This window comes from Bacillus rossius, unplaced genomic scaffold (genome assembly GCF_032445375.1).
Source record: "Bacillus rossius redtenbacheri isolate Brsri unplaced genomic scaffold, Brsri_v3 Brsri_v3_scf371, whole genome shotgun sequence".
Lineage (NCBI taxonomy): Eukaryota > Metazoa > Arthropoda > Insecta > Phasmatodea > Bacillidae > Bacillus > Bacillus rossius.
Window position 1 is genome coordinate 3,079 of NW_026962559.1, and position 13,293 is coordinate 16,371.

Genomic DNA, 13,293 nt, shown 5'->3' on the forward strand with positions numbered 1-13,293 from the left:
TGTTTACACACTGGGCCGGTTACCGTTAAACCACTGGGCCCGGGGGTGAGGCGGGGAGGGGGAAATCTGAAAAATCGAATTGGACAAGTATCGTTCATGGGAATTTTTTTTTTCTTTTTTCAACTATTACCATGCACAATTACGTACCTTCCTTCCGCACTTTCAAGACGGTGGGGTTGTTCGCCAAGGCACCGTAAACTTGAGACCTACGAATGCATTACATACCATACACAGATGAAAAAAAAAAAAAAAATTACACTTCACTGTACATAATTCTTAACACTACTTCACAACTACTAAGTTGAAATTTTTTCACCGGGACAGCGCGAACGCAGTCCCGACTACCAAAAATTACGCGCCCGAGTTACCCACATTTGGGGTAATCGCAGAGGTCAGCTCAACCGAAGTGCAAGGGAAGAGCCTCACCCTGGGGGAACCCCCTGCTTGATCAGGGTAGCCCCTACGCCAGGTAAGTATGCTGCGCAGTGTTTCGCTTTTCTATTTCACTTGGAGCTCGGACCACCTCATCAACGTGTTTTGAGGTTATGTACTTCTACCTCCGAAACAGCTCTTTCCCCAGACATAACACTCCCGTGCCAGTTCATCACACTACATGACAGTACACACCAACAATGCAAATACAATTTCTTCCTACAACTGCCCGTTTCTACTCGCACCTCGTTTCCTTTGTTTCTGTACCCACGGCGACGGTCGACCGCCGCGTGCATTTGGTTACCCCGTTTGCCGCGTGGCGGCACTTGGTTACACCGTTTGCCGCGTGGCGGCACTCGGGTCGTCGCGTCCGCCTCGGCAAAAAGGCGGGCACCACGGCACAGTCGAGAGGGGAACTTTTTTCCATTAGCAACATACCTAGGGTTTCACGAAATATCGAGTGCCGTGTCCCACGAGGCGATTTTCGGACGATTCGCGGCTTCAGGCTGCACGACCGTACGCTATTTTCACCATTAGTGGTGGTCCGCACATTTTTCCTATATAGTCCGGATTTTCAAAGTTTCAACCGTGCTCTGGTTTCCCTTCAAACGCATAAATCTTTCGCCTTTTACTAAAGATTTCCGTGGAGGGGAACATTTGATGAGTCTTTAAACAATTTTTTGTTGTGCCCAGTGTTTACACACTGGGCCGGTTACCGTTAAACCACTGGGCCCGGGGGTGAGGCGGGGAGGGGGAAATCTGAAAAATCGAATTGGACAAGTATCGTTCATGGGAATTTTTTTTTTCTTTTTTCAACTATTACCATGCACAATTACGTACCTTCCTTCCGCACTTTCAAGACGGTGGGGTTGTTCGCCAAGGCACCGTAAACTTGAGACCTACGAATGCATTACATACCATACACAGATGAAAAAAAAAAAAAAAATTACACTTCACTGTACATAATTCTTAACACTACTTCACAACTACTAAGTTGAAATTTTTTCACCGGGACAGCGCGAACGCAGTCCCGACTACCAAAAATTACGCGCCCGAGTTACCCACATTTGGGGTAATCGCAGAGGTCAGCTCAACCGAAGTGCAAGGGAAGAGCCTCACCCTGGGGGAACCCCCTGCTTGATCAGGGTAGCCCCTACGCCAGGTAAGTATGCTGCGCAGTGTTTCGCTTTTCTATTTCACTTGGAGCTCGGACCACCTCATCAACGTGTTTTGAGGTTATGTACTTCTACCTCCGAAACAGCTCTTTCCCCAGACATAACACTCCCGTGCCAGTTCATCACACTACATGACAGTACACACCAACAATGCAAATACAATTTCTTCCTACAACTGCCCGTTTCTACTCGCACCTCGTTTCCTTTGTTTCTGTACCCACGGCGACGGTCGACCGCCGCGTGCATTTGGTTACCCCGTTTGCCGCGTGGCGGCACTTGGTTACACCGTTTGCCGCGTGGCGGCACTCGGGTCGTCGCGTCCGCCTCGGCAAAAAGGCGGGCACCACGGCACAGTCGAGAGGGGAACTTTTTTCCATTAGCAACATACCTAGGGTTTCACGAAATATCGAGTGCCGTGTCCCACGAGGCGATTTTCGGACGATTCGCGGCTTCAGGCTGCACGACCGTACGCTATTTTCACCATTAGTGGTGGTCCGCACATTTTTCCTATATAGTCCGGATTTTCAAAGTTTCAACCGTGCTCTGGTTTCCCTTCAAACGCATAAATCTTTCGCCTTTTACTAAAGATTTCCGTGGAGGGGAACATTTGATGAGTCTTTAAACAATTTTTTGTTGTGCCCAGTGTTTACACACTGGGCCGGTTACCGTTAAACCACTGGGCCCGGGGGTGAGGCGGGGAGGGGGAAATCTGAAAAATCGAATTGGACAAGTATCGTTCATGGGAATTTTTTTTTTCTTTTTTCAACTATTACCATGCACAATTACGTACCTTCCTTCCGCACTTTCAAGACGGTGGGGTTGTTCGCCAAGGCACCGTAAACTTGAGACCTACGAATGCATTACATACCATACACAGATGAAAAAAAAAAAAAAAATTACACTTCACTGTACATAATTCTTAACACTACTTCACAACTACTAAGTTGAAATTTTTTCACCGGGACAGCGCGAACGCAGTCCCGACTACCAAAAATTACGCGCCCGAGTTACCCACATTTGGGGTAATCGCAGAGGTCAGCTCAACCGAAGTGCAAGGGAAGAGCCTCACCCTGGGGGAACCCCCTGCTTGATCAGGGTAGCCCCTACGCCAGGTAAGTATGCTGCGCAGTGTTTCGCTTTTCTATTTCACTTGGAGCTCGGACCACCTCATCAACGTGTTTTGAGGTTATGTACTTCTACCTCCGAAACAGCTCTTTCCCCAGACATAACACTCCCGTGCCAGTTCATCACACTACATGACAGTACACACCAACAATGCAAATACAATTTCTTCCTACAACTGCCCGTTTCTACTCGCACCTCGTTTCCTTTGTTTCTGTACCCACGGCGACGGTCGACCGCCGCGTGCATTTGGTTACCCCGTTTGCCGCGTGGCGGCACTTGGTTACACCGTTTGCCGCGTGGCGGCACTCGGGTCGTCGCGTCCGCCTCGGCAAAAAGGCGGGCACCACGGCACAGTCGAGAGGGGAACTTTTTTCCATTAGCAACATACCTAGGGTTTCACGAAATATCGAGTGCCGTGTCCCACGAGGCGATTTTCGGACGATTCGCGGCTTCAGGCTGCACGACCGTACGCTATTTTCACCATTAGTGGTGGTCCGCACATTTTTCCTATATAGTCCGGATTTTCAAAGTTTCAACCGTGCTCTGGTTTCCCTTCAAACGCATAAATCTTTCGCCTTTTACTAAAGATTTCCGTGGAGGGGAACATTTGATGAGTCTTTAAACAATTTTTTGTTGTGCCCAGTGTTTACACACTGGGCCGGTTACCGTTAAACCACTGGGCCCGGGGGTGAGGCGGGGAGGGGGAAATCTGAAAAATCGAATTGGACAAGTATCGTTCATGGGAATTTTTTTTTTCTTTTTTCAACTATTACCATGCACAATTACGTACCTTCCTTCCGCACTTTCAAGACGGTGGGGTTGTTCGCCAAGGCACCGTAAACTTGAGACCTACGAATGCATTACATACCATACACAGATGAAAAAAAAAAAAAAAATTACACTTCACTGTACATAATTCTTAACACTACTTCACAACTACTAAGTTGAAATTTTTTCACCGGGACAGCGCGAACGCAGTCCCGACTACCAAAAATTACGCGCCCGAGTTACCCACATTTGGGGTAATCGCAGAGGTCAGCTCAACCGAAGTGCAAGGGAAGAGCCTCACCCTGGGGGAACCCCCTGCTTGATCAGGGTAGCCCCTACGCCAGGTAAGTATGCTGCGCAGTGTTTCGCTTTTCTATTTCACTTGGAGCTCGGACCACCTCATCAACGTGTTTTGAGGTTATGTACTTCTACCTCCGAAACAGCTCTTTCCCCAGACATAACACTCCCGTGCCAGTTCATCACACTACATGACAGTACACACCAACAATGCAAATACAATTTCTTCCTACAACTGCCCGTTTCTACTCGCACCTCGTTTCCTTTGTTTCTGTACCCACGGCGACGGTCGACCGCCGCGTGCATTTGGTTACCCCGTTTGCCGCGTGGCGGCACTTGGTTACACCGTTTGCCGCGTGGCGGCACTCGGGTCGTCGCGTCCGCCTCGGCAAAAAGGCGGGCACCACGGCACAGTCGAGAGGGGAACTTTTTTCCATTAGCAACATACCTAGGGTTTCACGAAATATCGAGTGCCGTGTCCCACGAGGCGATTTTCGGACGATTCGCGGCTTCAGGCTGCACGACCGTACGCTATTTTCACCATTAGTGGTGGTCCGCACATTTTTCCTATATAGTCCGGATTTTCAAAGTTTCAACCGTGCTCTGGTTTCCCTTCAAACGCATAAATCTTTCGCCTTTTACTAAAGATTTCCGTGGAGGGGAACATTTGATGAGTCTTTAAACAATTTTTTGTTGTGCCCAGTGTTTACACACTGGGCCGGTTACCGTTAAACCACTGGGCCCGGGGGTGAGGCGGGGAGGGGGAAATCTGAAAAATCGAATTGGACAAGTATCGTTCATGGGAATTTTTTTTTTCTTTTTTCAACTATTACCATGCACAATTACGTACCTTCCTTCCGCACTTTCAAGACGGTGGGGTTGTTCGCCAAGGCACCGTAAACTTGAGACCTACGAATGCATTACATACCATACACAGATGAAAAAAAAAAAAAAAATTACACTTCACTGTACATAATTCTTAACACTACTTCACAACTACTAAGTTGAAATTTTTTCACCGGGACAGCGCGAACGCAGTCCCGACTACCAAAAATTACGCGCCCGAGTTACCCACATTTGGGGTAATCGCAGAGGTCAGCTCAACCGAAGTGCAAGGGAAGAGCCTCACCCTGGGGGAACCCCCTGCTTGATCAGGGTAGCCCCTACGCCAGGTAAGTATGCTGCGCAGTGTTTCGCTTTTCTATTTCACTTGGAGCTCGGACCACCTCATCAACGTGTTTTGAGGTTATGTACTTCTACCTCCGAAACAGCTCTTTCCCCAGACATAACACTCCCGTGCCAGTTCATCACACTACATGACAGTACACACCAACAATGCAAATACAATTTCTTCCTACAACTGCCCGTTTCTACTCGCACCTCGTTTCCTTTGTTTCTGTACCCACGGCGACGGTCGACCGCCGCGTGCATTTGGTTACCCCGTTTGCCGCGTGGCGGCACTTGGTTACACCGTTTGCCGCGTGGCGGCACTCGGGTCGTCGCGTCCGCCTCGGCAAAAAGGCGGGCACCACGGCACAGTCGAGAGGGGAACTTTTTTCCATTAGCAACATACCTAGGGTTTCACGAAATATCGAGTGCCGTGTCCCACGAGGCGATTTTCGGACGATTCGCGGCTTCAGGCTGCACGACCGTACGCTATTTTCACCATTAGTGGTGGTCCGCACATTTTTCCTATATAGTCCGGATTTTCAAAGTTTCAACCGTGCTCTGGTTTCCCTTCAAACGCATAAATCTTTCGCCTTTTACTAAAGATTTCCGTGGAGGGGAACATTTGATGAGTCTTTAAACAATTTTTTGTTGTGCCCAGTGTTTACACACTGGGCCGGTTACCGTTAAACCACTGGGCCCGGGGGTGAGGCGGGGAGGGGGAAATCTGAAAAATCGAATTGGACAAGTATCGTTCATGGGAATTTTTTTTTTCTTTTTTCAACTATTACCATGCACAATTACGTACCTTCCTTCCGCACTTTCAAGACGGTGGGGTTGTTCGCCAAGGCACCGTAAACTTGAGACCTACGAATGCATTACATACCATACACAGATGAAAAAAAAAAAAAAAATTACACTTCACTGTACATAATTCTTAACACTACTTCACAACTACTAAGTTGAAATTTTTTCACCGGGACAGCGCGAACGCAGTCCCGACTACCAAAAATTACGCGCCCGAGTTACCCACATTTGGGGTAATCGCAGAGGTCAGCTCAACCGAAGTGCAAGGGAAGAGCCTCACCCTGGGGGAACCCCCTGCTTGATCAGGGTAGCCCCTACGCCAGGTAAGTATGCTGCGCAGTGTTTCGCTTTTCTATTTCACTTGGAGCTCGGACCACCTCATCAACGTGTTTTGAGGTTATGTACTTCTACCTCCGAAACAGCTCTTTCCCCAGACATAACACTCCCGTGCCAGTTCATCACACTACATGACAGTACACACCAACAATGCAAATACAATTTCTTCCTACAACTGCCCGTTTCTACTCGCACCTCGTTTCCTTTGTTTCTGTACCCACGGCGACGGTCGACCGCCGCGTGCATTTGGTTACCCCGTTTGCCGCGTGGCGGCACTTGGTTACACCGTTTGCCGCGTGGCGGCACTCGGGTCGTCGCGTCCGCCTCGGCAAAAAGGCGGGCACCACGGCACAGTCGAGAGGGGAACTTTTTTCCATTAGCAACATACCTAGGGTTTCACGAAATATCGAGTGCCGTGTCCCACGAGGCGATTTTCGGACGATTCGCGGCTTCAGGCTGCACGACCGTACGCTATTTTCACCATTAGTGGTGGTCCGCACATTTTTCCTATATAGTCCGGATTTTCAAAGTTTCAACCGTGCTCTGGTTTCCCTTCAAACGCATAAATCTTTCGCCTTTTACTAAAGATTTCCGTGGAGGGGAACATTTGATGAGTCTTTAAACAATTTTTTGTTGTGCCCAGTGTTTACACACTGGGCCGGTTACCGTTAAACCACTGGGCCCGGGGGTGAGGCGGGGAGGGGGAAATCTGAAAAATCGAATTGGACAAGTATCGTTCATGGGAATTTTTTTTTTCTTTTTTCAACTATTACCATGCACAATTACGTACCTTCCTTCCGCACTTTCAAGACGGTGGGGTTGTTCGCCAAGGCACCGTAAACTTGAGACCTACGAATGCATTACATACCATACACAGATGAAAAAAAAAAAAAAAATTACACTTCACTGTACATAATTCTTAACACTACTTCACAACTACTAAGTTGAAATTTTTTCACCGGGACAGCGCGAACGCAGTCCCGACTACCAAAAATTACGCGCCCGAGTTACCCACATTTGGGGTAATCGCAGAGGTCAGCTCAACCGAAGTGCAAGGGAAGAGCCTCACCCTGGGGGAACCCCCTGCTTGATCAGGGTAGCCCCTACGCCAGGTAAGTATGCTGCGCAGTGTTTCGCTTTTCTATTTCACTTGGAGCTCGGACCACCTCATCAACGTGTTTTGAGGTTATGTACTTCTACCTCCGAAACAGCTCTTTCCCCAGACATAACACTCCCGTGCCAGTTCATCACACTACATGACAGTACACACCAACAATGCAAATACAATTTCTTCCTACAACTGCCCGTTTCTACTCGCACCTCGTTTCCTTTGTTTCTGTACCCACGGCGACGGTCGACCGCCGCGTGCATTTGGTTACCCCGTTTGCCGCGTGGCGGCACTTGGTTACACCGTTTGCCGCGTGGCGGCACTCGGGTCGTCGCGTCCGCCTCGGCAAAAAGGCGGGCACCACGGCACAGTCGAGAGGGGAACTTTTTTCCATTAGCAACATACCTAGGGTTTCACGAAATATCGAGTGCCGTGTCCCACGAGGCGATTTTCGGACGATTCGCGGCTTCAGGCTGCACGACCGTACGCTATTTTCACCATTAGTGGTGGTCCGCACATTTTTCCTATATAGTCCGGATTTTCAAAGTTTCAACCGTGCTCTGGTTTCCCTTCAAAGGCATCAAACTGTTCAGGGGAATTTTTTAAAAGCTTTTTGAAGCAAATCTGAGCACTTTTGGCCATTAACTAACTGGTTTCCTTTCAGCAATTTCAGCGAGCCGCCGAGACCTGCTGCTGCTAGTTCCTGAGTCGACCACCAGGAGTGCTCTTGTGTAGATCTAGTTCTTAGATCCTAGATCTTCTTCTTGTGAGTGCTGTGCGCCACCGAGTCGCGGCCTATTGGGGCGGCTGAGGGGGGAGTTTGGAATGGACTCCCTCCCGATGAAGCCAAACCAGGGCGGGGGCGACCTCGGTCAGAGGCCATCGGCCGAGGCCACTTCTTGTGACTCCCGGCAACCAAGTTGTAGCCTATTGGGGAGGCCGAGGGGAGAGTTTGGAATGGACTCTCTCCCGATGACGCCGAACCAGGGCGGGGACGACTTTGGTCCGAGGCCCTCGGCCGAGGCCGGTTCTGGCGATGAGATGACTACTGACAATCGGCCACCCCAGCCACGACAATACTGTGGACCGCATCGCCAGCGCTTGGAGACCATGCAAGTCGGGTCTGGGGAGGCGGGCGCTGCTGGGGTCGGGGGGGTGGCTCCGCCTCCCTCCCCCGCGCCGGCCGGGCTGCGCACCCAGACTGTTTGCATTAAGGTCAGCGAGACGAAACATCTTCACGGCCTGGACGTCTCCACCATCCTCGCTCTGCCTACGACTACCTCTGCTCCAACACCACCAACTGTGACTACTACTACCACCACGGCCTGCATCACTTCACCGATCATGTCTCCTGCGCCTTCTCTTCCGCTGTTGCCGACCGACTCACCGCCTGCCGCCGTTCCTCCTGCTGCGACTGCTACTCCCATGGACACCGGCTTCATCGTTCCCACGAAGACCGTCAAGCGCGCCCACCCCGACCAGCACTCCTCCGACGATGCCGTCCCTACCAGCAACCGCTACGACAGTCTCCTCAGTCTACCGGATACCGACACCGACGACGGCGCTGGGGCTGCCTCCTCGGACCGACCCTTGACTGCCAAGCCCCGCCGCAAGCAGCATGCTAAACGGCACCGGCCCGACACGCAACCTCCTCCTGTGCCCTTCACCACTCTCCCGGGCCCCTCTTCGACGAGTCCCAGCTCATCTCGTGCTCCACCCCGCCCTCCAGCCTCGCAGCCTCGTGCCTCCTCCTCGGCGGCGCCTCGCCCGCCTACCTCCACTCCTCGCACGCCTCGCATGCCTCCGATCGCCTGCCTTCTCACGCCCACAGCCGGCCCCTTCGCCACTGCACAACGTTTTCAGTCTCTCCTCTCCGGTCCTCTCTCTGTCACCTCCGTCAATGACCGCACCTCCTTTTATACCAGCAACCCTCAGGACCACCAGCTCCTATTTGACGAACTCCAACGCCTCGGATATAAACCCTACACCCATCTCCGCCCCGACGAGCGTGCCGATCGAGTTGTGATCAAGAAACTCCCTCTCTCCACGACGGCTGACGAGGTCACCCAGTCCCTGCTCGACCTGCACCTACCTGTGGCATCTGTGGTGGCCATGCGCACCTCTCCTACTTCAACGACCCGGCCTTTCCTGGTCACTACATCCGGTCTGGGTGAGGCAGCCCCCTTCCTGAAGTTGAAGACATTGGGCTGCTGGGTGGTGGCAGTTGAGAAATACCGCGGCTCGGGGCGCGTACCTCAGTGCTACCGCTGCCAGCGGCCTGGACACCCGTCCTCCCGATGCCACCGGGACCTCGCCTGTTTCAAGTGCGCTGGGCCCCACTGGTCTCGGGACTGCACCTCGACTACCCGACGCTGCACGCTCTGTGACGGGGCCCACTTCGCTACTTCCACTGACTGTCGCGTGATTCAGGCTTACCTGCGCCGACACCCTCAACGACTCACTGACGCCACGACGACTGCCGTGGGGACCGGGCCCTCTGTCCCGTCCCTGTCCGATCCCAAGACGTTTCCTGCTCTCTCCACCAATGCTTGGGCACGCCCTCCCCCCGTTGTACCGGTTGTTCCCCCCTCTGCCACCTCGCACCCTCCTCCTTCCGCTCCTTCTTCTGACTCTCGACCGCTTGCCTCCGACTCAGACTGCTCGTCGCTTTCATCCCTCATTCACGACTTCATTTCATTCATCCGACAGTACCTCCCGCTCATCCGGACTGTCCTGACGGCACTCTCCCGAGCCCGCACCTCCACCGAGAAGTTCGAAGTGCTCCTCCAGGCCCTTCTGAATTTCTTCGATGGATCCCGCCCCTCCCCTTAGTGTCCTCATCTGGAACGTCTTTTCCCTCCTCCCTAAGCTCCACGACCTTTTGCACCTGCTCCACGAGCGATCGCCCGACGTCGTGTTCCTTTCTGAGACCTGGCTCTCCCCCTCTGCCCCCGTCCTGGTCCCCGGGTATGCGGTCCACCGTGCCGATCGCGATGGTCGGGGCGGGGGGGTGGCGTTACTCGTCCGCAACACCATTTCACATCATCGCCGTCGCATCCCTTCTTCCCCCGCGGCCGAGGCGGTTGCTGTGCGCTTGCACGGCCTCCCGTACTCCCTGACCTTGGTATCCTTGTACCTCCCCACTCAGTTCGCCTTTCCCACGGCCGGCGTTGTCGCCCTCGGTCGGCTCGACGCCCACGTCGTGCTGGCCGGGGACTTCAACGCCACCCATCCCTTCTGGGGCTGTGCCGCCGCAAACCGGCGGGGCAGCTCCCTCCGGCAACTCCTTCGGCGTACTCCTCTCTCTCTTTATGCCCCTCCGACCCCGACATTTTTTCCGGCCCAGCTCAACCGGCAACCCAGCATCATCGACTTTGCACTGTCCACGCCCCTCCCCATTCTCTCGGATCTCACCACCATCGCCTCCGGCACCTCCGACCACTTGCCTGTTCTTGCCACACTTCACTTTCACCCCCATTCTAACCCCCACCTCCCCCGCTTCGATTTTCCCAAGGCCGACTGGGGCGGTTTTCAGCGTTCCCTCTCCGCTGCCATTGACCTGTCTGTTCCGTTCGATACCCCTGCCCGCCTTGACGCCAACGTTCTCTCGCTGACCGACGCCATTTCCGCGGCCGCCTCTGCCAACATACCTCTGGTTCCCCCCCGTCCCCTTGTCGACCCATTTCCGCCTTACCTCCGGGACGCCTTGTCCTTGCGCAACCGCTTCCGCGTCCTCTGGCAGGCTAGTCGTTCCCTGCTGCACCGGCGGGTGTACCTGGTGCTGCGGGGGCGCTGCCGGCGATTGGTCGCGGAGTGGAGGGCCCGTCTGGAGACTCGGCGTCTCCAATCCCTCTCTGCTTGCTCCGGCTCCCTCTGGTCTCACGTCCGTCGTCTCCGCTCGGTTCCTACCACCATCCCCCCGCTGACCACCCCCACGGGTGTGGCGGAAACGGCCTCGGAGCGATCCGAGGCGGTGGCCGCCTACCTGGCGACCACCTTCGCATCCGCACCCGGCCCTTCCCTGTCCTCCGAGTCTTCGGACGACGAGGACGGGGCCCGCCTCCTGTCTCGCCACGTCACTTTGCCCCCCCTTCCGGCCACCTTCCCCCTGCCGCTCGTCACGCCTTCCGAGGTCCGCACCCTGCTCGCCCGCCTTCGGCCCCGTTCTGCTCCTGGCCACGACTCTCTGCCCTCCCCCGTGCTCCGTGCCCTACCTCGCAAGGCCCTTGTGTTTCTGACCCGTCTTTTCAACGCAATGTTCCTCCTCTGCCACTTCCCCACCCCCTGGAAAACCGCCATCGTCTCACCCATCCCCAAACCTGGCAAGCCCCCGTCTCTCCCTTCATCTTTTCGGCCCATCTCGCTTCTTCCTATTCTGTCCAAGGTCGCGGAACGGGCGATCCACCGCCGTCTCCTCTTTCAAGTCACCACCCTGGACCTTCTACCCCGCCACCAGTTCGGTTTCCGCCCCCGCCACTCGACGACCCACGCCATTGCCCGTGTGGAGCACCTGGTGGTCCAGGGATTCGCCAGGCGGCAACACACGGGCATGGTGCTTCTTGACCTCGCCCGTGCTTTCGATTCCGTTCCGCATGCCCAGCTCCTCCAGCGCCTCTCTGCCACCGACCTCTCATCTCATCTCGTCCGCCTCCTCTGCTCCTTCCTGGAGGGTCGCACCTTCCGGGTTCGGGTGGAGGGGGTCCTCTCCGGCCCCCGCCCCATCTCCGCCGGCGTCCCCCAGGGCGCCATTCTCTCACCGCTACTTTTTACCCTCCACATCTCTGATCTCAAGCCCCCTCCCGGCACCTATCTTGTCCAGTACGCCGATGATACCTGTCTCCTGGCCTCTTCAGTTTCCGAGCGGCTGCTCTGCGACCGTCTCGGCCGCGGCCTCACTTCCCTCAACAATCAGTTCCTCGCGCATGGCATCGGGCTCAATCACTCTAAATCACGATCCATCCTCTTCTCCCGACTTCATCCACACCACGACCACCCGCCAGTCATCTCCGCCGTAGCCATCCCCTGGTCGCCTCGCATCCGTTATCTGGGGGTCACCCTAGACAATACCTTTACTTTTCTGCCGCACCTCGACTCCATCCGCACCAAGTCCCGTGCCGTCATGGCTCAGCTGGCCACCGTACTCAGACCGACATCCGGCACCCCTCTCGACGTTCGTGTGACTGCCTACCGTTCCTTCGTTCTTCCCCACTTCCTCTACGCGTGCCCGGCTTGGGTCCACTCCTCTCTGTACAACCTCCGTCCGATCGCCCGGTCCTACTTTCTCGGTGCCCGCCTCCTGCTCGGTCTCCCTCGCGCCACCTTACGGCAGACCCTCCTGGACCAGACTGGGCTCCCGCACTTACACGAGCTGCTCTGCAAGGTGACTAAGAAGTTCCTCCGCCACTGCCGGCGTTCTGACAACCCCCTGATCCGACTCCTTGCAGAGCCCCTGCCTGACGCCCCTCACCCCCGCCGACCGCTCTTTACCTACGATCATTTGAGACGCCCTGACCCCGATGACGTTGACGCTGGTGCAGTCGCGGCTGGTGGGCCCGGCAGCTGACGACGGTGATCACCACGTCCACGGTTGGCTCTGAGGAATGTTACCAGGCATCATCCCATCAAGATCTCTGCTCTCAGTGAACTACTGCCTACCATCGCCACTGCTCCGGACCGTCTTCATCTGCGGCCCGGCACCTTCTGCGCCCCGAGTCGCCCCCGGCAGCCCACAGAAGATTCGCCGCCCAACAAGCAGCTGGACCTCTAGGACGGTATCGTCGGAGGGGCCCCGTTTCGTCAGTGTTGAATAACGATTGTCACCATTCGCCCTTGTGGCCATGTATTCGTGTTCTATGTTGTGTTTTATTTGTGTTCACCTGTATCCGCTTTTTATATTAAAGATGAATTTTTTGGTGGGTAACTCCCTTCAGTGGGAGTTCCCTTTGTTAAAAAAAAAAAAAAAAAAAAAAAAAAAAAAAAAAAAAAAAAAAAAAAAAAACTAAAGATTTCCGTGGAGGGGAACATTTGATGAGTCTTTAAACAATTTTTTGTTGTGCCCAGTGTTTACACACTGGGCCG

General features: G+C 54.2%; 13 non-coding genes across 13 annotated transcripts; 6 read left to right on the forward strand and 7 right to left on the reverse strand.

The window, feature by feature from the left end:
- Positions 1–314: 314 nt before the first annotated feature.
- LOC134544387 (U1 spliceosomal RNA) lies at positions 315–477 on the reverse strand. Its single transcript, XR_010077713.1, has one exon. It is a non-coding gene; the product is annotated as a U1 spliceosomal RNA (small nuclear RNA).
- Positions 478–1,020: 543 nt separating this feature from the next.
- On the forward strand, positions 1,021–1,140 carry LOC134544402 (U5 spliceosomal RNA). The gene has a single exon (XR_010077728.1). It is a non-coding gene; the product is annotated as a U5 spliceosomal RNA (small nuclear RNA).
- Positions 1,141–1,439: 299 nt separating this feature from the next.
- Positions 1,440–1,602, reverse strand: LOC134544398 (U1 spliceosomal RNA). Its single transcript, XR_010077724.1, has one exon. It is a non-coding gene; the product is annotated as a U1 spliceosomal RNA (small nuclear RNA).
- A 543-nt stretch (positions 1,603–2,145) lies between these two features.
- On the forward strand, positions 2,146–2,265 carry LOC134544403 (U5 spliceosomal RNA). The gene has a single exon (XR_010077729.1). It is a non-coding gene; the product is annotated as a U5 spliceosomal RNA (small nuclear RNA).
- Positions 2,266–2,564: 299 nt separating this feature from the next.
- On the reverse strand, positions 2,565–2,727 carry LOC134544409 (U1 spliceosomal RNA). Its single transcript, XR_010077735.1, has one exon. It is a non-coding gene; the product is annotated as a U1 spliceosomal RNA (small nuclear RNA).
- Positions 2,728–3,270: 543 nt separating this feature from the next.
- Positions 3,271–3,390, forward strand: LOC134544404 (U5 spliceosomal RNA). The gene has a single exon (XR_010077730.1). It is a non-coding gene; the product is annotated as a U5 spliceosomal RNA (small nuclear RNA).
- A 299-nt stretch (positions 3,391–3,689) lies between these two features.
- Positions 3,690–3,852, reverse strand: LOC134544418 (U1 spliceosomal RNA). The gene has a single exon (XR_010077743.1). It is a non-coding gene; the product is annotated as a U1 spliceosomal RNA (small nuclear RNA).
- Positions 3,853–4,395: 543 nt separating this feature from the next.
- Positions 4,396–4,515, forward strand: LOC134544405 (U5 spliceosomal RNA). Its single transcript, XR_010077731.1, has one exon. It is a non-coding gene; the product is annotated as a U5 spliceosomal RNA (small nuclear RNA).
- A 299-nt stretch (positions 4,516–4,814) lies between these two features.
- Positions 4,815–4,977, reverse strand: LOC134544419 (U1 spliceosomal RNA). The gene has a single exon (XR_010077744.1). It is a non-coding gene; the product is annotated as a U1 spliceosomal RNA (small nuclear RNA).
- A 543-nt stretch (positions 4,978–5,520) lies between these two features.
- Positions 5,521–5,640, forward strand: LOC134544406 (U5 spliceosomal RNA). Its single transcript, XR_010077732.1, has one exon. It is a non-coding gene; the product is annotated as a U5 spliceosomal RNA (small nuclear RNA).
- Positions 5,641–5,939: 299 nt separating this feature from the next.
- LOC134544388 (U1 spliceosomal RNA) lies at positions 5,940–6,102 on the reverse strand. The gene has a single exon (XR_010077714.1). It is a non-coding gene; the product is annotated as a U1 spliceosomal RNA (small nuclear RNA).
- A 543-nt stretch (positions 6,103–6,645) lies between these two features.
- LOC134544407 (U5 spliceosomal RNA) lies at positions 6,646–6,765 on the forward strand. The gene has a single exon (XR_010077733.1). It is a non-coding gene; the product is annotated as a U5 spliceosomal RNA (small nuclear RNA).
- Positions 6,766–7,064: 299 nt separating this feature from the next.
- On the reverse strand, positions 7,065–7,227 carry LOC134544389 (U1 spliceosomal RNA). The gene has a single exon (XR_010077715.1). It is a non-coding gene; the product is annotated as a U1 spliceosomal RNA (small nuclear RNA).
- Between the last annotated feature and the right edge of the window lie 6,066 nt (positions 7,228–13,293).